This window comes from Lagopus leucura, unplaced genomic scaffold (assembly GCF_019238085.1).
Source record: "Lagopus leucura isolate 7727_CA_CO unplaced genomic scaffold, USGS_WTPT01 Super-Scaffold_100002, whole genome shotgun sequence".
Taxonomy (NCBI): Eukaryota; Metazoa; Chordata; class Aves; order Galliformes; family Phasianidae; genus Lagopus; species Lagopus leucura.
The window spans coordinates 45,154,740-45,177,965 of record NW_024962263.1 but is presented as its reverse complement, the minus strand read 5'-3'; the positions used below and the strand labels follow the sequence as shown (position 1 = coordinate 45,177,965).

At 38.8% G+C, this 23,226-nt stretch overlaps 1 protein-coding gene across 17 annotated transcripts in view; it reads right to left on the bottom strand.

The window, feature by feature from the left end:
* The window catches only part of GREB1L (GREB1 like retinoic acid receptor coactivator), a 127,156-nt gene that overhangs the window by 63,675 nt on the left and 40,255 nt on the right, over nucleotides 1-23,226 (bottom strand). For 13 of the 17 annotated variants that reach the window (XM_042869718.1, XM_042869733.1, XM_042869735.1 and 10 more), the window contains one exon: nucleotides 8,739-8,842. The exons of 3 other annotated variants lie outside the window; for them this stretch is intronic. The gene's annotated coding sequence lies outside the window, so the exon portion shown is untranslated. Of the gene's footprint in view, nucleotides 1-5,049; nucleotides 5,194-8,738; nucleotides 8,843-23,226 lie in introns of those variants that run through there. One more of the 17 variants, XM_042869728.1, reaches the window with a different exon arrangement.

Sequence of the window (23,226 nt, the reverse complement as noted above, 5' to 3'; positions counted from 1 at the left end):
GAAAGCAAATCCCAAATGGCTGCTATAGCCTGACTGCATCAGACAGATTGAGCTTACCAAACTACCTCTGACGCCATTTCCTCGGTAAACAGATGCAACAAACAGATGAGAGAAAACATTTGACTACTTAATTTAAGCAAGTTCACCCACAGTGATTGCACAATACACAATAATCATGAGGGGCTAGTATCTGTGAATGACATGCTATAAGCATTTAAGGCAGTGGATGCCTACTTGAACACATAAAAGTTACTGTAAGTATTGTAAAAAGACTGGAAAATGAATGGAGCGACATCTAGCAGGCTGCTCTGAAACTCATACTCTTCAGGCACAGCTCACAAAATAATAAACATGCTAAAATTTGCACCCGAACTCAGAAAACTCAGTGATGCAGCACTGAGGACAAAAAAGGAAAGTAACCAAGAAACAAAATCTGAAACCTATTTAAAACTCTGAATATCTCTAATTCTTTTTAATATTATTAGCACACATCAAGAGGAACTTACAGCTGCAATCAAACTCAGAATACATTGTGAGGTGCTGTGCTACAGAAGTCTCTCAAAGTTAAGCTCAAGTTTTACAGAATTGTCACTCAGTAGTTTTAAGATATGAGCTCAGCAGTTTATTGCTCAACATCCTGCATTTTCCTTCATCTTTCAGATGCTCTGCAAAAGCCTTCCCAGAATCATTAGATGTAATCTTTGGCAAGACTGAAGTTTTCAAGCACTGTTTCAAAGTTCAGCGTGTGTGGTTAGAGTCAATCCGTGTCAAACTGACAGCAGTGGGTCCTCCTTAGCCCCATCTGGAGCTGAAAACCATTTGGCCAGATTCCCACACACGAGTCTTTGTGAGTTGAACTACACAGAGCTTGGACTGGATTTAGTTTCCTCCAGGCCACGGCTCCAACTCAGAAACCAGACGCCAAATCCCAGGTAGTCTGAGCTCACATGCCACAAAGAGAGGAAGGCTGAGGATGCTGATCACATTCCTCTTGTGAGATTTGAGATGATTTACGAATTGAGCTTACCAAACTACCTCTGACGCCATTTCCTTGGTAAACAGATGCAACAAACAGATGAAAGAAAACATTTGACTACTTAATTTAAGCAAGTTCACCCACAGTGATTGCAAAATACACAATAATCATGAGGGGCTAGTATCTGTGAATGACATGCTATAAGCATTTAAGGCAGTGGATGCCTACTTGAACACATAAAAGTTACTGTAAGTATTGTAAAAAGACTGGAAAATGAATGGAGCGACATCTAGCAGGCTGCTCTGAAACAAGGAACATCTTTTGATGGCTGCAATACTCATGCAGCTTCATGTGCAAAGAACCTCCTATGCATGTAAATGCTCATCTACAAATAAACACTGTGTGTCCTGTCACCACTTGCATGCATACACAAACTTTTACTGCCTCTTTTACACCCTCAGCCCTCCAATTGTTCACACATACACCCCCAAGCAAACTCCCCAAACATTTTCCTCTGATGGACTACTGTGGAAAAACAAACCTACTTAGAAACCATAAACAAACTGTAGTTTGTGTTTATAATAATTTAAATAAGTAAATAATAAATAATTTAAATCATTTTAATTCTTTGCTCGTTGATTCGTGTTTTTCTTTGTTGTTTCAGTGGAAGAGTGCAGAAAGAAGACAAATTTGAACATAAGGGCAAAAAAAGAGTGGAAGAATTAATAAAAAACTAATTTGCCAGTAATATAAAAGTTTACTTACATATAACCATATGAGAATGAGAAGATTATACAGTGGAACCTGAGCTTTACACAAACAGATTTATGTTCTTCATGAAACAGAAGCTTCCAGAAGTTAATTATTTTGATTTAACCCATTCTGACTGCAAATCTTCTTTGAGTCCGTTAAATGATTCTATGAAATTAGCAGAGAAGTTACTGTGAAGGTTTTCCAAGGTTTTTAAAATTAAGTTGTGAAAGCTGGAGAAAATCCTTTTATGCTACCGGGATCTTCCACCATGTACACAGGGAACAGAACATTTCTATGTACCTTCAACAAAAAGAGTACATTTTCCTCTTTTATTTAAATGGAAAAGCCTTCAGAAAAAAATAAAATCATCATAAAAGTCTAGCTTTTCCTTTTTAGTTTTTGGTAATGTTGAAATACTTCATCAATTTAAAGCAAAGGATGTGCTCACACTGATTGCAGAGGCAGCACAAGGAAATCACCAAGGAGCACTTCCAAAAATCTCATCTTGCCTCCTTAAAACAAGCCCGTTCCTACTCAGTTTTCACCATTTATGGCCTTTCCCCTAAATCAATAGGGCTATTAACCACATTATTAATGCCAGTGCAATACAACTAGATCAGTAATGGTGCTTAATCTCAGCTCTAAGATCAAGGCATATTTGGCTGTGTGATTCTGATTTAGCAATTAGTTGCAGACATGAATTGAGGCTCCCAAAAACTTTGCGTCTTAGCACAACCAGGAAAGTTATATGTTTGAAAACTTTGAGGTACCACCACTAACACCTCAGCAGATGAAACTAAAGAATGAGTAGTATCTACTAAATTAATATAAGAACGATTTAAATAACTATAGCCTGATGTAGCAAAACTGAGATGTTTCTCTGATCTCAAATAAGTTCCCAAAATCATATAATCAAAACTGGTATCTGTTTCCAGGCCTAAAGATTTTCATTGGTTTTTTTTGTTTGTTTTTTTTTTAATATACACATAGTTTTCATGCATACAGATATACAGGCATTCACTGACAAAACATATTCTGATAGTAAGTTACTAGCTAAAATGCATTTAGTGATTGCTAAGTAAAACAAACTAATTAGAACTACTGCAGACACGACATTTTAACATACTTTACATTAATCTATAACACAGGAATGTATCTTCTCAGTCACATCAGTTAGCTAACTTAAATCTACATTAAAACTTAAGGTTTAATGGGTATTACAATGGAACACTGTCTAATAATACCCCATTTAGATATACATATATACTTTAATATATATTTTTTAAATTTCCATGACTTAGAAACTCAGTGAAGAGTCTTGATATATATTTCCAAGTTAATAAAATATATACAAATCCATATTTGTCAAGAACGTTAGCATTAATAACTATTTCTAAATTGTTTAGTTTCAGGAATTGTTTTTTGTTTTTTGTTTTTTTTTCTGAGGGGTTGCTTTTGAGAAAGTGGAAGGGAAAGCTACCAGTGTTTCAAAGGAGATGTGCAATGAGAGAAAATGAAGCATTAATGATGGCATTTCAGCTTGCACTGCTAGTAAAAATGGACTTCATGTCTGTCTATTAGGGTAAGTTGGACTGACTGTGAGAAGCTGAGTGCTTCACCTATAGCCCCAAACATCATCTGAATGCCTTATCAGTAAAGTTTGTGATCAACTCTTCAACACTACTGGACTAACAAAAATCACCATGTGAAACTGCTAATATCCATGTTGTTTTGAACCTTGACATTCACTCAATTTGTTCTTAACTCATACTTTTTTTTTTTTTTGGCACCTATGCTCTATACCAGTTTTCTTGGTCTGCCTTAAGTCCTTAGTCCTGTAAGTACATATTCATTTGCTTAGTGTTGTATTACTGTTTTCGGTATGACTATGGAAAAGGGCTTTGCACTGTGGATTAGCAAAACACATATATAAATTAGATTGTTAGTACTCTGTACCATAAAACGTAATCTGTTCTGAAACATCTCAACATTGAATTCTAGGGCATAGGTACTAAAATGCCTACTAAAGATTCACATAGGCAGCTTTTCCCCACTCACATGCTAACTACTAAATAAAGGAACCAGGACAACGTCTACTGCCAAGCAATAGAAAATAATTTCTATGCATCTTGCAGAGATAGTCTTAATTCCAACAACATGTACTAACTGACACCAAAAATAAAAATAAGGAAATCCCAGTACGAAGCATAATGGCAATACAGGTTTCATTGGCTATTGGAACATTCCAGACAATCTGATTCTTCAGGAACATCATGCCTGTTCTGATTTGTGACAGTTGTAAAATACTAAAACTGAAGCTCTGCAGGAGGACTTTGTAAGCTGCATCCCTTCCTTTGCTGCAAGCAGCTCATTTTTACTCCTTGAAGCCAGCAGAACTGCAGTCATCGTGTGGCAGTTTCTCAAGTAAGCAACCAGAAAGCCACCTCAGAATTGCTCTTCTGCTGGGGTTAGCACCTTGAAAACAAGATGGGCTCCACAGCCAGAGCATGGCTGTGATGTGGCACGAACCAGGATGCTTGGCAGCCAAGAACCTCACAAGCTCTGTTTCCCACATCTCCTTCACCCATAAAATGTATAATCCTGCCAAAAGCACTAAGGTTTGCTTCTTTCTCTCTCTCACATTATTAAACAAATCCATAACACAGATTTCTAGATTAAAAAGTACAAATAAATCAAGGACTAATAAATAACGTCTTGAGAAATCAAACTGCCTTCACTAAAGCATTTGTATAAAAATGCATACATGGGTTATTGGTTACAATCCTCTTTGAAACAAATTTGTCTTTCTTCCCTAATGCCCAGACTGAAAACAAGGCAAGTCCAAAACAAGTGTTATCCTTCCTTTTAGGAAATGAACCAGCAAAGGTGGAAAGGAGCCTCTCTTCTGTTGTGGAGAGACTGTGTCAGGATGTTTGTCAGAAGTTCTCAGAGCACATTCCTGTGCAACTCTTCCCAAAACTACTGTTTCCGAATAGGTCAAAATGGTTTCATTTCTCGTCATCAGAACTCAGAAAATGTTAAAAAGGAATATTTTAAAAAGGAACAAGCAATTACTTTCTAATCTGAAGCTCCCATGCTGTCTACAGGTTGAGAGATGTATGTAGTATCTTTTTTCTGCAGCCTCTTTTAATAGTAATGCAGAGGCAAACAAATAATAAAGCAAGCTGCTTTCACAGCCATTTCTCTTAAAAAAGCAAGCGTTGAACAGACACAAAACCTTGCATAGGTCAAAACCATAGCAATCACCTCAAACACACAATCTTAAGTCAAATATTGTATGGACATTTTTTGCAGCCTACCTGCTGAGACTGTTTATATCACGGATAGAATTTCTATTAAAAAGACAAACGCCTCACACAGAATCTTGTTGGAAATGAACTTCAAATTGTGTTTTGTAGAGTCCTTTTTCCTTCCCCGAAACATGTGTTTATCATGTGTCAAAGCTGACTACTTTCTCCCCTTCCCAGAATACCATGAATTCTTCTGTAAAATAAACAAAGCTCTGTCAAGCATCTCTGAAATTACCAGAGGCAGTCCCTGTTTGAGATCAAAGATGCACATCACTGCTAGGCCTTCTGCAACATCCAGCCTTTCAGTAAAATGAAAATTACCACAAACAGGTAATCAACAGAACAAAACATTAACATCATCATATCCAAGGGATGTATCTAAAAAGAACAGTTTTGTCATTCAAAGGGATATATCTAAACAGAAAATTGCCACTGAGGCGTCTCTTCGGAATCCCAATAGGTGTTTGAGGGATGTACCCATTTCTGGGCATTTATATAGCACCATTTAAATCTGACAAAGAAAAATGTTAATCTTTACCTAAAAGATGCAAAAAATCAATAATTACATATTAGCACCCCAATAGGAGAAGAAGAGTTTCGTAATTCTATTGCTCATATTTGTTCTGCGATGCAATTCATTACTTGTTCTGACACACTGTGTATGGGGTCTTCATGTCCTGGAAGGAGAAAAAATGATACTAAAATTATTATTTATTGGAGGCATCAGATGCGCTCTCTACTTGTTTTTCTCCCAAAATGAAAAGTCTTAAGAATGTTCATAAGCTGGGCTTAATTTACCTGCAACATAAACATGCTATCAGAGGCAATTTTGCTTCCCAAAGTTGCTATTATTGTTTAGTGAGTTGGTAATACAAAAAAATTTACTGGGCCTATGCACTCTTGAAGGCACTTATATAAAACTTCCAGTGAATACTGACATTCAGTATGAAGAAAATAGCCTTCCCAGTATTTATATTCTACTTTTGCAGCAGTCAGAGAAAAGTACTATGTGCAAAATACTTACTGTGGGCTAAAATCTTCTTTGGGTAAAAAAAAAAAAAAAAAAAAAAAAGAAAGAAACATCTTAATAAGATACAGAGCCATTCTCTACAGAACAGCAGATGAAAAAAAATCTTAATACATGTACTTCCATGTTATATATCTTATCTAACTAAAGTATAGGATCTTAAAAGTTAGTTTTCCAGCTCACACATATACTCCCCAAAATGTTTTAATTATAAAGCTGATATTAAATATCTCTTCATTTCATATAGATACATATATAAAATGGGATATCCGTATTTTTAAAGCTGAACAGACATCCCATCAAGTTCCTATGGCAAAAGTCAGTCCAATCTCATGGATAAATAAATCACTAATTCTTTCTTCATCTGTTACTGCCTCACTGCAAAAGAATTAAGCTAAGGCCTAGAAAGTCAAAGTTAAGGCTTGACCTTCCATCCCTACCCAATCTATCCACTCCCTTGTGTACCCCTCAAACACACATGCTATCATTTCCTGATGATTTGATGTGGTTATCAAAAGAAATTCAGAATATGTGTCAGTTTTGTAGCAACTTGAATGCTATACAAATATCTTGATTTGTTTTTTAGTAGCTTTATTCATTCACAACTTTATTTGTTTAAAGGTGCTTTAACCTTGACATAAATCAATGCTAAGCATCTGTAAATAGCATTTTTAAAGAGTTTAAAAATTAAGCTCTTTCGAGAGCCATAATTTGCAGTCAAGTTTCTTCCCAAAAATAAAAAGGAAAAAATCAAATACAAAACTGTTTGTCAACATCTTTGCTCTTTTTTTTTTTTTTTCCCCTTGAAAATTATGCAGTTTATTCTTCTTCACTCTTCTTACAGAGTTCTTTTAAAGATCATGAGAAACCACCATGTTAGTTACTATAAAAATGCTACCACTGGCTCCCAAATATCTTTTTCTTCCTAATTTGACAATGACTGTTTGTGTATGACAGTAGGGCCAAGGAGTCTGAGATCTTGGGTTGTGGCCCATGCCCACCCCCCTTTCCAAAGGGAAACTAAAAGCACTAAACCTTTTCAGCCACACACACGCTCCTTCCCCCACCACCTCTCTTGCAAAGACAGCTGCTATTGCATTTCCTTTCTTGTTACTTACGAGGTCTTGGTTCTTGACATTGATTTCTTATCTGTTTCTGTGACAAATGTTAAACGTTAATAATCTGTCAATTTGAAGAAAGATAATGCTAAATAAATTATTGGAATTAATTACTCAAAAACTATCCTTTAAAACTCACTGCAAGCATTACAACATGAGCAACAAAAATTGCTCAAGAGCAACAAGAAAAAACCCATATTTTCAACCAATTAGTAAGTGTTAGGAGATTAAAAAGTTATAATTTAAACGAGGCTGTATCCTGATAATCTAAAGCAAATCTTTGAGGAGACACAGAGTGACTGGGATAGGACAGCTCCTTAAGAAGCAGTCTTTTAATTTCTAACTGACGGATTTTACTTCGTACTTTTCGATTATGACATATAAATTTTAGGGTCAAAAGGTGAAAGTTCAGGAACGTTTTCAGTTATAGAACCAATAAAATGATAAACATTTGGGATACCGAAGTACACTTCTACTCTAACTGTTCTTTCAGACCCGCACTGACCGCACTATAATAGCTGCCAACATTTGGTAAGGATTAGCCTTTCATTTAGACAAAAGAAAGCATTCCTTAGCTAAATCAGCACTTTTTGCCATCAGACTCATAAAACCTTTTCACAACACAGATTTTCAAGAGAATCCTTTAGGGTTTTAGGATGCTGCTCCTTTTACTAAGTAACAAAATACACCCCAGGGTGTCTCATTGACCGCACTCAGCTGTCCTTTGACCTCCGCAATTGTTTAGGCCTAACTTCAGGGCCACAGAATCTGCCTCCCCCCCATCAAGGAGGCGAGTGTTGCATCTTCCAGGCACCCAGGGAAGCAAAACGCTGGAGGTTCCCCGCTTACTGACTTCTACCACGATCCAGATGTTGCCAAGTAAAACCTTCCTGCAGGCAGGTTTTGGGACCCTGCGGGGGCCACTCAGAACGTAGGTGGTGGCAATGACCCCCTCGCTCTGCTAGGCCTCCATGCCGCCCTTGCCCCAGGGATGCGAGAGGTCATAAAGCATCTTCAGCCTTCTGGGTACACTAGCTATTTAAATGCAACAAGAAACTATGCAAGCCCAATACTGTGTACTGAGTCAAGCCTCCCCCTTTAAGAAGTCACAAAAAACACTTGTGAGAATCTCAGTTGGAAGCACAAATCTATCCTGATCATGACAAAGATCTGCATTCTTCTTCCCATTTGTTTTAAGCCCTTTGAGAGGACAAACAAACAAACACCCACTCTCCAAGTGAATAAAACTCATATTTAGCTGGTAGCTTAGGTATTTGCAGTGCTTCTAAGCACAGTATCAGAAGAAAAATGTTACAGCTTCAAAAGAACTGCTATTAAATAACAAAGTTGACCTCACAGTGGATATGTAAGAAAAAAATAGAAGTGTACATCAGACCTCTCCAGAGAACTTAAGATATATACACGATCAAAGCAAAACAAAATAGAAATTTACTGTCTACAGCATTTTTAAAATGTAGTCAGTGTATTTGAAGCCTCAAACATTAAACACAAACATCCCACATATTCTCTATGAGGAAAGAGGAGTACAGTACCTTCTCAGATTCCTTTTAGCCTATCTGAAATGCTGTCATGATTAAAGGATGCAGCTAAGAGTTTGTGAAGTCTTGCTGCGAAACTGCTTAAAACTCCTAACCGCCTGAAAAATAAAAAGGGAGAAGAAAAAAAAAAAACAAAAAACACATTAGAATGATTTATGCCAGCATGTATTTTATAACAACCCCCAAAAAACCTGCCTATCCACACCTGGAACAGAGCATACTTGGTTAAATCTGCATTGCTTTTTCCTGTGCATTCTACCAGAGGAAAAGTCCAAGTCTGTCACTATATCTGTATATTTTTGGTGCTCAAGTCACCATATGCAATATTAGGAACCTACCTCATCAGTATGAAACATTTAACTGTTACAAAAACATCAAAAAGAAATGATAACGTAGAAATAATTATTTGACTCCTCATTTAAAAAGAAGCCAACTAAATGGGAGGTTGGTTATCTATTCTGAACTAGAGATCGGTTTTCAAAATGAAGTCAGAATTTGCTGATTTCTCTCCTATTTGACATCCCAGAAAGGTACTTATACGAAAGTATTTCTAATAGAAATTACAATTCATAAAAGAGAATACACCTGAAATACCCAAAAGAATGAAAACAATGGTAGAGCAAGTAGTGAGCAGAACAGTATCTCCTAAAATACTTAGGGGTGTACACAACAGTAATTAACATCAGGAAAAGGATGAAATTAAGTTATCATCAGTGAGATTCTGACAAGACTTTTAGGCATACAAGCTGGTTTGACTTCTTAATATTTTGTGAAAAGATTTCAAGAAGATTATTTCGAAAGATTCTTGCTCACAGATAGGATTTTGGGCTTAAAGCTGCTACCACACCTTTACACCTGCTGTCAAGAACAGAGTTAATACAACTCTTTCAGATGTATGCCTGTAGTTCAGAACCCAGGGTTTAAAATGCAAAGTGAAATAGCTTTAAACTTCTTCCTTCTCCTGTTTTTAGAAATTAGACTATTGAAGAAAGCAACTCTAGTCTTTACCTCTTACCAAGGAAATGTTTTTGTTCGGAACTGTGTTCTGGGAGAAGACACGTACACAGCTCTACTCATGCCCCACATCCCTGCAAGGCCCGCAGCAGATCTACCACAGATGGCCCACGAGGTTAACATGCTCAGCTCCCGACCAAACCAGAGTACTCTGCGAGGACTTTAATGATGGCAGAACGGCAGTAATCCAATTCCAGCAGCTCCTGGGTTTGAAATTGCTATTTTTTGGACACGTGCTGAACATTTCACCTGCTAGTAATGACATTTTTGTATTTTCTTCTAATTACACTCAAAGCTAAGACCTTTGGCCCTAGGCCACAGACCGCTATTCAGGCTGCACACATTCTCTTAAACGCCCTGATCCTTTGTTGTCACCCTTAGTCTTTCATCTATTATTTACATCCATTGAGAAGAGAGATACTCTACCATTTGTGAAGCTTTAAAGCTTCTAATCATCTTAATTTCTTCGCCTTTCAACCAGTGCTTCCCCTTATGGACCAATGCCAATAGTGTGACAAAATAATTTTTCAAGTCGAGATCCTCCCAGACCCTTCCCAAACCTTGACACGCACTGGGCTGCGCCTTTTGTTTGCAGCCAGCTGCTTTTGCAAACACAGACCTCTGCTCGGTTTGGAGCTCTGACTTCACTTGTTAGCATGTTGGGAGCAGTTTTGGGGGACTTGGGGTATGTTGTTTGTTTGTTTGTTTGTTTGTTTTTTTATACCACTTTCTTTCCATTACAATGTTCAACTGAACTAGTTAGTTAGGCTGCATCAGAGATACTGTACTGAAACTGTTTAAAACAGTAAGCACCCTTTGAAAGCCAAATTGCCACGAATTTCAAGTTTCCTACTCTTCCAGAAGCAAATCTACTAATAAGCTCAGCTTTGATTTTCTGTTTTTACACACTCGGTATTGAAAGATTTCAAATACTATTTAAGAAATGCAAAAAAATCGGCAACCTTTCTGCTGGTTAACAGCAGCATTGATTTGTCTTAGCCTTACAGCATGATGCAAAAATACAATTTCTTCACATGATCTTCAGATCGTACCCTTCAGATCCTCCTTTATTTGCAAATAGGAAGAAAACCTATGGCATTTTCACCAAGACAGGTCTCTTCAGCATACATCTGTCTTCAGTCTTAGTTTCCAAGACTCGTGGGGTGTGATCCATCTTGGCTGTTCCTTCCACTACTGCCTGGCTTACTTTTGATTTCTAACAGAGCTTCCTTGTTGTCTGTCCCTTCTGACGACCCCAGCCCCCTCAGCTTCTCTTATTTTCACCATTTGCTTCAACCAGCAGTTCACTTGAGACTCATCCATCTTACAATGCCCCAAGTGACAGATGCTCTTAGGAATGACCACGCTGCTAAGGGAACAAAAGATAACATCACCTCTAGGAACTCGGAGAGAAATACAACTTCAACCCTAAGACAGGGCTGTCCTGAAGGACATGGCACCATAAACCTCTCTCAAGTGGAAAAGAAAAAAAAAAAAAGGACAATTGCAAAGAAAAGGAATCTGACACAATCAAAGGCCAAAAAGAGTATGTGTTTTGTTGCAGCTGTAGTTAGTAGCATTGATGGCCTTTTTACTTTCTTTATCCTAGCAACCTATGGAAGGATTTTGTGAAATTTACCTGCAATCAAAACAAAAGAATAGAGATATTTGGTATAAAAACTGTTGAAAAATTCCTACAAAATTTAGAAGGCGTTTGGAAACAGTTTCAGCCACATGGCACAGAAGCAAACAGACCAGCTGTTGCTCAGTTAAGTTCTATAGGAATTCATAATCACAGTACAAGCAAGTGTACTTGATGAACAAATAGTGTAATGGGAGTTATGTTACTTCAACATCACAGCTGCTCGACAAATCTATAATTTGCAAAGTCTGCTTTGACATTTGAGCACATATCATTTAAATTATTATTAATTTTTAAAATTAGAGTGATACATTTTGCAAGCTAAAACTCACACCTCATCAGATTGAAGCAAAAATCTCTGCATCAAAATACACCCAGAGTCTTTTATCGAGTTGGTGCAAACAGACTTCTGAGTGGGAGAGAAGCAGTTCTGGGTGGTTCTGTAAAACTCTTACTCAACAAAGAGTAGGGCATATTAGCATCTCCCAGTGACATACTAGCAAAAGTGATAACACAAATTCTGAGAATCCCTTCATCTACAGTGGCATGCAGAGAAACCTACTTCTCTCTCAGGAAAGCTTCAAACAGCATCTCATGATCGATTTTCAAACACTACAGGAAATAACCATCATTACAGTACATGAGATTGACAGCACATGAGGCTAATGGACATAAAAGCCAGAGCTGTAACACAAAGCATAGGAGTTCTATTAACCAAAAGTTCTCTGTTTAATGTAAGGTCTGAAGAAAACTGCAATATGCACTTCTGCAGCCATATTTTTTGACAAGACTTGAGTTAGTCTCTCTGCATATCAACTGCAAAAAGAAAAAAATAACATCAGCTACATTTGGTCCTTTTTGAACAGAAACTGTGGAAGCATCCCAACAACAGAGGTGCATCCTAATTTCACGGTTGCTCTCCCACTCTGAGCCACTGAATGATCCCTGCACAAAAAGGTTTGATAACGTCCCACTCGGTTGGGAAAAAAAGATGTAGGAACCCCTGTCATACTGGGACATGACTGAAACAGCTGCACAAAAGACTCTGCTTTCTACCTCACTGCCCGGCCTGATCAGTCCACATCACTCTGAAATTGTATTCTGATTACTTTGATGTCTTGGCATCAAGTATAGACCAAAAGAAGCAAAATATATGCTGCCCTACAAAATCTATACTCAGATAGCTATCTTATCATAGAGATAATCTTTATATGTTGTAACTCCAAATATTGATCACAGTAGAGAGAAGTGTGTATAGTTAATATGCAGTCCATCTTTTAGGTAAACGAGACCAAAAGAAAGGTAAAAGGTCAAAACTACAATGTGGAGCTCTGAGTAATTCCTCTGACTTTATAAATCTCTTGCAAGAAAGGACAAGGTGTAAAATATGTCCTTGGAGTCCAACTTTCTACACAATAGATCAGGCGAAGGACACTGACCTGACCTAAGCAGTTATGAAGAGTAACACAACTACCTGCGTTGATGCATTTACTAATACCAGACTGCTTTGAAAATGCCTTGTTTGATGAGTATAACATTTCTCAATTGAAACTATTTTTTTAAATATTTTCGTAAAACCAATTCTAACACAATTCAATATTAACAGAGTAACTGAAATACTGCTACTACTGCCATTACTATTAAGTTATTGACACTGAAACATGACCTTGAAATGACAACTCCATTAATGCAAGTCTTAGGAGGAAGGTTTCAAAAAGCCCCGATTAAATTAACTACTTTTAAACACAATAGGATCAATATGTATGCAGAGAATGTACACCCCCATAGCAAGTCCTGTTCGCTTGATTGATCAAAAACAAAAAAATCCTGTGGCCTTCCAGATCTCAGCTGGTGCCAGAAATTCACATAGAAAAAAAAAAATCCATCTAAATGAAACTCTGAAAAGGTTTACCCTTCACCAGTCTATTTGCACTTCAAAAACTCCTTAAGTCCTTCAGCTAAACCCCAGGGTTGAACCATTTCAAAAATGAGAGGGGGATGGCCATGATTTATCTTCCTTCTGTGCTCTGGACAGAGCTGTAAAATCTGCCTGCCTGCCTGCGTGCCATAGACTCGTTTTCAGGAGCCTTGGAATATTTACCATTTTTAGAAATAACGCTGCCCACTTCCTTACTGTCACTTATCTCCTCAGTCAGACACACGAACATTAATAAAGGAGTACTTCGATTTCTGCTCCCTGATACGCAGCACGTGAAGCTGAGTCAACAAAATGGCCAAGCATTTGAAATCGTTTTAAATAAAAATACAGCAGACCTCATTAATGCCTGCAAATATCACTTTCTGCCTTACTGAATTTGTGCTGAGAGAACATTTACTTAAGAATGTAATTTAATCCTACCCCTTACATCTGTTTGTATCAAAGACATTTTTGGCAAAACGCTCAAAATGATTTTCCCACTTGTACATAATCAGCACATTGGGTCACACAGCATGCATTTTTCAGTCCTCTATACGTCAGGATACATTACCAACAGAAGGAAAACGGAGATTCCATGGGTCACAAACTTCTGGGTCACAAGGACCTTCAGTACTGCTGTCAGCTTGGTAAAACTCAATTGACATACTCTTGCTTAACATGGCCATTATTGAAAATTTCTACACGTTTTCTAAAGTATAAACATCAACCTGACATTACTGCAATTCTTTGAACAAAAATTAATGCTCCAATATTCAGGTTATGTGTTAAAAATATAAATATACATTCATGAAACAATGAAACATAACCTTCTCCAACATCATGGGTAAATCCTGAAGCATCAACATCACAGAATAGCACGAAGGAAGGGCACTGAAACATGCCTATGTTTTACTATTTATAAAGCTCTCTCCTAAAGATTCAACCCTTCAAGCCACATATCAGTGATACAACTCTTATCACTCTAAATTCTTCAGACTTGGATAAATAGATTCACTATTATCTCCTGAAAAGGGCCCATTTATTTCCAAAATCCTTTTGCTTTTATCACGGATTCAGTATCTAAAACAACAAAAACAAAAACATTTTACAAAGAGATAAAAAAAAAAATGCAGATCCTGTCACTGTAGGTCCTGTCTTAATTAGACTAGCAGGAAGCCTGAAAAACATTGACATTGTGCTTCTTTTCGTGCAAGCCAAATGCTGGCTGTAACAAAATGGTAGGCCTAATCCAAAAAAAAAAAAAACAAAAAAAACCCTAATCACTCTATTAGTCCCCACTCAGATCAACAAGGATAGTTAAGTAGGAGGTTGTGGATACAGACTGATTGGCAACTTACTCAGCGTTTGACATTCCTCCCAGCTTAACTCCTCAGAGCCTGAAACTCACCTCTACTTTAGAAAATAAGTACAAAATGTTTAAGCATATATTCTCACTGTGTATATATATGCGTGTGCATGTATTTTTTTCATTAAAAAAAAAAACTCAGATCTTTACGTTTTTGCAAAGTCTAACACAATAGTTATTTGACTATGTCAACTATGCCCTTCACTGGCTCAGAACAAACAGACTGCACTGATGGCGTTTCTCAACTTAGGTCTAACTCTGGTGTGCTTGCAAGACTTATAATTCCAGCTGCAGCACAATTAATAAAACACTTCAACTTCCTTATTTATCACATTTGCTATTTTAATTGAAACAACTTTCTTGAAGGAAGGCAGTTTTCTTTCTCAATTCTACATTCAGTAGCACAAGGAACAACTTCTGTTTCTTTTTGTTATAAGGAAGCTTTGAGTATTTAGTGTAGCTGCTCATTTTTATTTATTTATAAGTTCAGAAAACAAAATAAAGTAAAATAAAAAGCACATTCTGATCAACGAGATTTGGAATTTCATTTAAAACATGAATGCCACCAGAGCCAAGTAAAGCAACTTAAAGAGCAGAAGTTTGAGCAGAGGGGAAAAAAATGCATAAGAACACAAACAGTTCACAGGCTGTTCCCTCTCCTCCCCTCCTCCCCCCCCAGAAAAAGCCGAAAAAACGAAACATAAACAAGAAATACCCTGTGGATTCATTAGCAACCAGGGTGGCAGGCCTTCCTCTAATTCCCTTATAAAAGCCCATGACTACCTGCAGAGCCTGGGAGTGCAAATCACATTAGTGGAGACACCAGATGACCAAAGAAAGCACTGGAGGCCTGGTAAAACCAGTAAACAAAAGGCGGCATTCCAGCTGAATACCACTGCTAGAGTCAGCATTGTAAGATGCTTGGATCTGATAACCCAGAAGCAGATTAGCTGCAGGCAACAAAAGAGTAAAATGAGAAACAAAGGGGTCATTTTGACACATGAAGAAATCATTTCCATTAAGCCATCTTGAGTTTACGGTGTAGTTATAAAAACCGCTCCTGCTTCAAGTGACATCTGAAGCAATGAAGCCGAGGCAGTGCAGCAGCACAGGCAAGCTCCTGAAACAACGCGTTCCTCGATGCAACATAAAGAGGTAAACGAGCCTCTCTGCCTTGGAATCCTTGTGACTTTTTAGAGATTTAATAATGCTTATTAAATCTGCTGCACAGATTTCTGTTGAAAGACTGCCGTGTTTAATAGGCAAAGTGAACAGAAGACTTATTAGTTCCACCTGTACGTAAGAGCCATGTGCAGAGCAGGCGTATACCACAAATATTCTCATGTCACTCCATGAGAAGGTTCCTGTGCTGCACACACACGTGTCTCAGTTGTTCACTTTCATCGCAGGAAAAAAAAAGAGTTGTACTACATGGCTTATCAGAAGGGGACCATTCGAGGGACTGTTATCCTGAAACAGGTCCGGGCATACTTCTATCACTAGAAAAAAAACTGTAAAATCAAAGCACGGAGGTCTGTACAGATACACAGATATTAGAATAAGTAAAGTTTTCAGGCTAAACTCGGAAAAATTGCCACAATTTTGTTTTACCCAGAACACAATGAAGAATTAAATATGCTGAAAAGAAATGCAGGTATTTTGCTTTCTTTCCTAGAGAGTGAACTGTCGTGCTATGAAGTATCTACAGGGAACACAGGGAACATTCTGGCTTGCTAGCTGTGTGCTGTGCATCTCCTGTGGGCAGCAGGACATGCAGAAACCTGGCACACAGCGAGGAATCCATCCTTCCTTTCACACAGTGAACTTTCCTACCCTTCTTTTGCAGAGACACACCAACTAACCTGCCAGATTCAGGTTCAGGATTTCATAAGCATATGCATCCACAGCTAACTGATTCTTCTCAGGGGAAAGCATGGTGAATATACTTTGAAAAAACAGCCTGGATAAGTCAGAGATACCATAAATTCCAAACAGTGACTCTGTCCAGGTACAAATTACAGTACATATTGACTTGCTATCAAGGCATCCCATGAAGACTCTGCAAAGATCCTCTGTTACCTGATGGCTTTGCACATCACATATGCAATAACACATGAAACATATCTGAAAAGAGGAAAATGGTACGGACATCTCATTTCACACTAAGGACATCCTCTGATGACACTCGTACCAGCATACTAACATCAAGACAGGAATAAAAACACAAGAAAAACAGTCCAATGGCATAGAATAGATATTGTGCAAGAGTGATTTTCCATGGTCCCAAACTGCTCTGCTGTGGGACATCACCATGGCTCTGCACTGCAGCAAAAATACTGCCCGCAAGACCCGGGAGACAGAATATTGACAGAGCAGAAGACCCACTCTATTACTGTGCTTTTAAAGTTAACTTCTTATCCAAAATAGGCTTAAGTGTGCCTTTATGAATTCACAGAAAGAAAAATGCAGGGAAAGATGTAAGAAGCGTCATGAAAGAAGCAGATTGAAAAAAAGAAAAAAAAAAAAAGTAACATCGTGCAAATGTACACGCTGTATAAATCTGTGTGCAGGGAAAGCACCAGATGCTGTCATGCACCAGGCTCATCTTGAATCCCTATGCTAAGGAAAAGGAAAACCAAACTGAAACTCAGAGATTCCACCTCTCATCATTCAGAGAAACACTTTCTGCCAAGTCACCCAAAATGTTTATATTTACAGCCCAGCCATCAGTCTGAATGTAAAGGTGGATGCTGCTAGTAATCATATAAAACGATCCACTTCGACCCAGTTAGCCTTTACTTTGCTGAAGGACAACACAATCTTTGCTGGCAACCATGGACACTAAATTTCCCATTAGCAATCTTTTCAAAGTATCTTTCTTATAAAAGTGTCAGAGCACCCTAACCAAAAAGGCAAGCTGACTAGCCCAGAATATTAGAAGTAATCTTTCGATTCTTAATCCAAGCAGATCCCATATTTCATTTACAAAGGGCTTTTCTAAGCAACATTATTTTCTAAGCAAGAACCTTTGGGTTCTTTCAGCACTGTGGTAATCCAGCAAAAGACAAATCCTTGGACTTGCTGCTTAACTGCTGTTGCTTGTGCAGAAAGACATACATAGCCACATCTTCCAAAAAATTCTAGTGTTGGAAGTCTTTGTGTCTTTCAGGAATTCTAGATATTTTTCCATAGGGGTGAGCATCTGACTCACCAGTCTTCCCTCTTTGGACAGCTGACTGAACATCTTGGAGGTGGAAGAGATTAGGTTTCTTGTTCCTAAAGTTCCTCAGCAGAGCTGGCAAGAAGCCGCCAGAAGGAAGACCCTCATCGGCAAACTGATGGGCTCCTCTCTAGACTTGGTATAACTGCAAGCAGGTCATGGCATCTTCACTATTTGTGCTGATCAAATCCTCTAAAGGTGCAGATGGAGTCTAAAACTTCTTTCGCGTTAAACTGGTTTTGTTGAAAAGCCCTCCAAACAAGGACCTCCATAAAGCCTAGAAAACTACCTGAAGTGACAGTAAACTTGGCTAAACATTGGGGTTACAAATAACAAACACCAGAAGAGCTATCCTAGTAGAGAAGAAACTATATCTATGCAGATATTATGTCTAATTTAGACACTGCTTGCTAAAAGGAGTATTTCTGAAAATGGATGTTGAAATTTATTTTAAGGTTGTTGGCGAAACCAAACACATTGCTCTTTGAGCAATTAGAATAGACAAAGGCCTAAGTGAATGGAACAGGACTGGGAAGGACAAATACTCAGGTTTCACATGGACAAGACAGTGATTTTGCTCAGTCCTGCCACATTTCCAGTGCTCTAACATAGAGGGGAAAAAAACAGTTTAGGAAAGAAAAGGCCTTTCAAGAAGAATTTTATAAGAAAAGCAAATAGGAAGAAAACACCTTGTTCTCTCTCTCACACTGAAATAAAGAGATCCCTCTGCCCGGAAGATTCAGAAATAAGGAAAAGTTTCTTCTATGCTTGAAATATAGGAGATTAGCAAGGGATGGCAATATCGATAAGGAGGTTCTCTATACTTGTGATTATGTTCCCCATAGTCTAATAAAGGTGGAAATAATAACATCATCTTCTTCTGGCATCATAACCAACCATCAGAACTCCTCAGGACAGAGCCTATCTTCCTATAACTAGTACAGGCCTCTGTTTTAGTCAATGCTTCTTTAGTGAGCACTGCAGAATGCATGAACTGAAACACTCAGAGAGATCCTGGAAAAGGCTTTCATATTTCCAGCTGTTAATTATAACACAAAAATCAGGACTATATACAAAGACACTTACTAATCTAAGCCTTTCTGCAGGCCTAATAGGTCTGATTTGCTGTGAAACGTACATCCTCCATCTGCCTCTTTTTTCTTTCAGAGAAAAAGCTCCACTGCTGCTACATGTATTGGCTTTCAAGGCCATAATCATACACTGCTCTATAAAAAAAACAACATGCTTTGTAGAGTGGGAACCTTTTCAACGAATTCAAAAAGAAGCAATTTTTTGTTCCCTGCTTAGTAGGTTCTTATTGTACAGACAGTTTCTGAGAACAGGTTGTGTACAAGCTAAGCAGGGAAAAATCCTAGCTTCACTGCCTGTCAACCCTGAAATCCCTAATGTGACAATAAGCAGTACTTCCCCACCATATGCTGCACACTTCTGGTGCCTTCTAGGAAGCCTCTTTATCTGATACTCAGAACAGACTCTTACTGCAGATTTGAATGCAGAAGATTGAAAATACTGAGATGGAGCTGAAAAAAATGGGTGGTTGAGGATACGAAGAAAGAGGAAATGATTTCTCAGAGATGCTATTTTTGCTTTATTGCTTCTGTTCCACCTCCCACCATTCCAAAGCCCACTGCCTGGGCTGTAGTGACCATGCTATGGTTGAGTTCATGCTTTAAGGGAATATGAAACAGGCAAAGAGTAAAATTATGATGCCAAATTTTAGGAAAGCTAAATTCCAGCTCTTCAGGGAGTTAGTCAACAAAACAGCCCAGGAAACTGTCCTCATGGGTAAGGGTGCAGAGCAGAGCTGGCAGATCTTTAAGGAAGCTTTCCTCAGCACAGAAGAAGTCTCCAACCCCAGGTGTACCGAGTCAGGAAAGTCAGAAGGCAAGAGACTGGCATGGCCGGACCTGCTGTTCAAACTTAAGAGTGAGAAGAAAATGCACAGGCAGTGAAAACAGGGATAGGTACTGTGGGAAGAGTATACAGAAGTTGCTAGGCTGTGTAGGGGGTGGGGCTGAGAAAGCCAATGCCCAGCTTGGACTAAATCTTGCAGGGGATGGCAAGAAGAACAAGAAAGGCTTCGACAAGTACCTCAACCCAAAAGGAAAGTCCAGGAGTGAGTATCCCCCCTACTGAGTGACACAGGCAAACTGGTAACAATGGAAAAGGCTGAGGTACTTAAAATTTTTTTGCCTCAGTCTTCTCTGATAACTACACGCTGCACAGCCCTCAAATGTTCAGTTTGGTAGGAGAGGGTTTAGGAAGCAACGTCCCTGTAAGTGAAAATCAGTTTTATGATCACCTGCAGAACATGAACATTGATAAGCCTATGGATCCCAATGAGATGAATCCCAGAGTCCTGACAGAATTAGCTGATGTAGTCGCCAAGGCACTCTCAATGATATCTGAAAATTGCAATCAGGTGAAGTCTCTGGTGACTGGAAAAGGCAACATCATACCCATTTTTAAATGGGTAAAAAGGATGACTGCAGGAAAAACAAACCTGTCAGTCTCACCTCTGTGCTGGGAAAGTTCATGGAGCAGATCCTCTTGGAACTGATGCTAAGACACACGGAAGACAGGGAGGCGATACAGGAGAACCAGCATGGCTTCACCAAGGACAAATCCTGCTTGACCAATGTAGCAGCCTTTTATGATGGGTCACTGCAACAGTGGACAAGGGAAGAGCCATTGATGTCACCTATCTGGACTTCAGAAAGGACTTTCACACGGTACCCCACAGCATCCTTCTCTTCAAATTGGAAAGATATGGATTTGATGGGGGGGATTGTTCAATGGATTGTAGGATCAAGTCCACAGAATGGAGGTCAATGGTCATGTCTGGATGGAGATCAGTGATGAGCAGTGTCTCCCAGAGATCAGTGCTGGGACTGATACTCTTTAATATCTTCATCAGTGACATTAACAGTAGGGTAAACTGTACCCTCAGCAAGTTTGCTGATGATACCAAACTGTGGGGGGCTTTTGACACACCAGAGGGATGGGATATCATTCAGAAGGACCTAGATAGACTTGAGTAGTGGGCCCACATGAACCTCATGAGGTTCAACAAATTCGAATGCAAGGTCTTGCACCTGGGTCAACATGACCCTCACTACCAATACAAGCTGGAGGATGAAAGGATTGAGCACAGCCCCTGCCAAAAAAGACCCAACGGGCTGGTGGATGAGAAGCTGATTCCGTCCTTAGTACAGGAGAGACATGGACCTGCTGGAGCACATCCAGAGGATGGCCACAGAAGTGGTGCAAGGGATGGAACACCTCTCCTATGAAGACAGGCTGAGAGAGCTGGGGCTGTTCAGCCTGGAGGAGAGAAGGCTCTAGGAAGTCCTGATAGCAGCCTTGCAGTATCTAAAAGGGAGCTATAAGAAAGAAGGGGACAATTCTTTAACAGGGTCTATTGTGATAGAACAAGGGGAAATGGTTTAAACTACAAGAGAGGAGATTTTGATTGGATATAAGGAAGAAGTATTTTATAGTGAGGATAGTGAGGCACTGGAACAGGTTGCCCAGAGATGTGGTTGATGTGCCATCCCTGGAGACTTTCAAGGTGATGCTGGAACACAACCTGGGCAACCTGATCTAGCTGTGGTGTCCCTGTTCATTGCAGGGGAGTTGCACCAGATGACCTTTAAAAATCTCTTCCAACTCTAAGGATTCCATGATTCTTGCTCTCCATCCCTTATCAGCTTCCAATCATATCAGCTCTTTCCTAGCTACTACCTCTTGAAAGAATGAAACTTTACCAAGAGCATCACCCTCTACTGGTGCACTACAACTCTCTAATTAGAGTACTGTCTGGTTTACCCTGGCCTATCTTTGGCTTCCATGTGAAAAGCAGCAACTGTTTTACTTGCAGCTTTCCCCACTTCCCTGAACATTGTTTTAAATCCCAAGTAATGACACGGTTAGAGATCTTGGGGAAACTCCAAGAAATCAGCAGAAAGACGAAAATTACAGTGTACGAAGAATAAACAGTCATTTTTCTTTTTGGAAAACCATAGTCCAGCAGGATAACAATTCCTGATAAGATTTAAATAAACGAACGTGGGAGGTAACAGAGAAGACAGTTGGTTCCTTATGCTCACAGGTAATGACCTCTGTCTCTCTTGCTCTCCTAAAGCTAACAGTGCTGGTTATTGCATCCCTCCACTGTGATCTGGAAAGGATCCAGCACACTACTGATTACATTTCATCCCCAGTTAGCTTAACCTTTGAAACATGTCAGTCAGCTGCACAGAATAGACCAGCACGTAGGGTCAGCTCAACCTTGTTGGTCCCCACATTCTCCCAGTGTTTGCACAGAAAACAAGCCTGTGCTTAAGGATTCCTTCCTGATAAATACAAAAGACCTAATGGGAACAGCACTGAAACACTGACTTTATTGCAAGGTGCTGTTCACAGCCATTCATCTACTAAAGCAGAAAAACAGTAGTTCTTATCTTTCTAAAACTGCAAGAAATAACGTATGGAAATAAGAAATACTCTCTGTAGGAAAGCAGAGACTCAACTGTTTTATCTGACATTAGGTATCAAGCAAAAGTGGCATACAGATTACTCCTCCATGAATATGTGAACAACAACAACAAAATCTAAGAAAATATACTCTGCAATGACACTGAAGCAATCAGGTCAGCAAGCGTAACAAAAATACTTTGTGCTAAAAGCAAGGTTAAAACATTCCTATTAAATTGCCTCTTTTTCTCAAGTTCACTGCCTTCCCAGAACACTCTATTTTCAAGCTCACATTTAATCTGCTGGAGATCTAATTTTGAAAAAGAAAAATCACCATCTTCCATTTCCTGGTAGTCCTACAGAAATGCACAGGTCTTTGCAAGATCAGATACTTTGTTCCTTTTAAAATATTTTTTAGGTTTCAACAAAACCCTTAGTTACAAAAAAAACATGCAAAAGAAGGGTAATACTAAAGTTCTCAGCTTCAAAAAGCTGCTCATGTGTTATTTAGGAGTTGCTATATTTTCCTTCAGGATAGATTGTGAGTGTTTTAAAGTTACTGAAATGGGGGGGAAAAAAAAAAAAAAAAAGAATTTTCCATAGGAACTAAGGCCATCTAACGTAACAGCAGCAATGCTGAGCTGTCCCTTGGAGCACGTGCACTTGGATTTTTCATTATTTGGGTAAGTGTTTGTGTGGACGGCTCAGGGAACACAGGCTTTTCAAAAGCCAGAGAGAGGTGAAAAAGAGGTCACTTCAGCAGAATTCATTTTCTCTTAAATTCTCAGAGAGATGCTGCTGAAACGGTAACAAAGCTTTCACCTC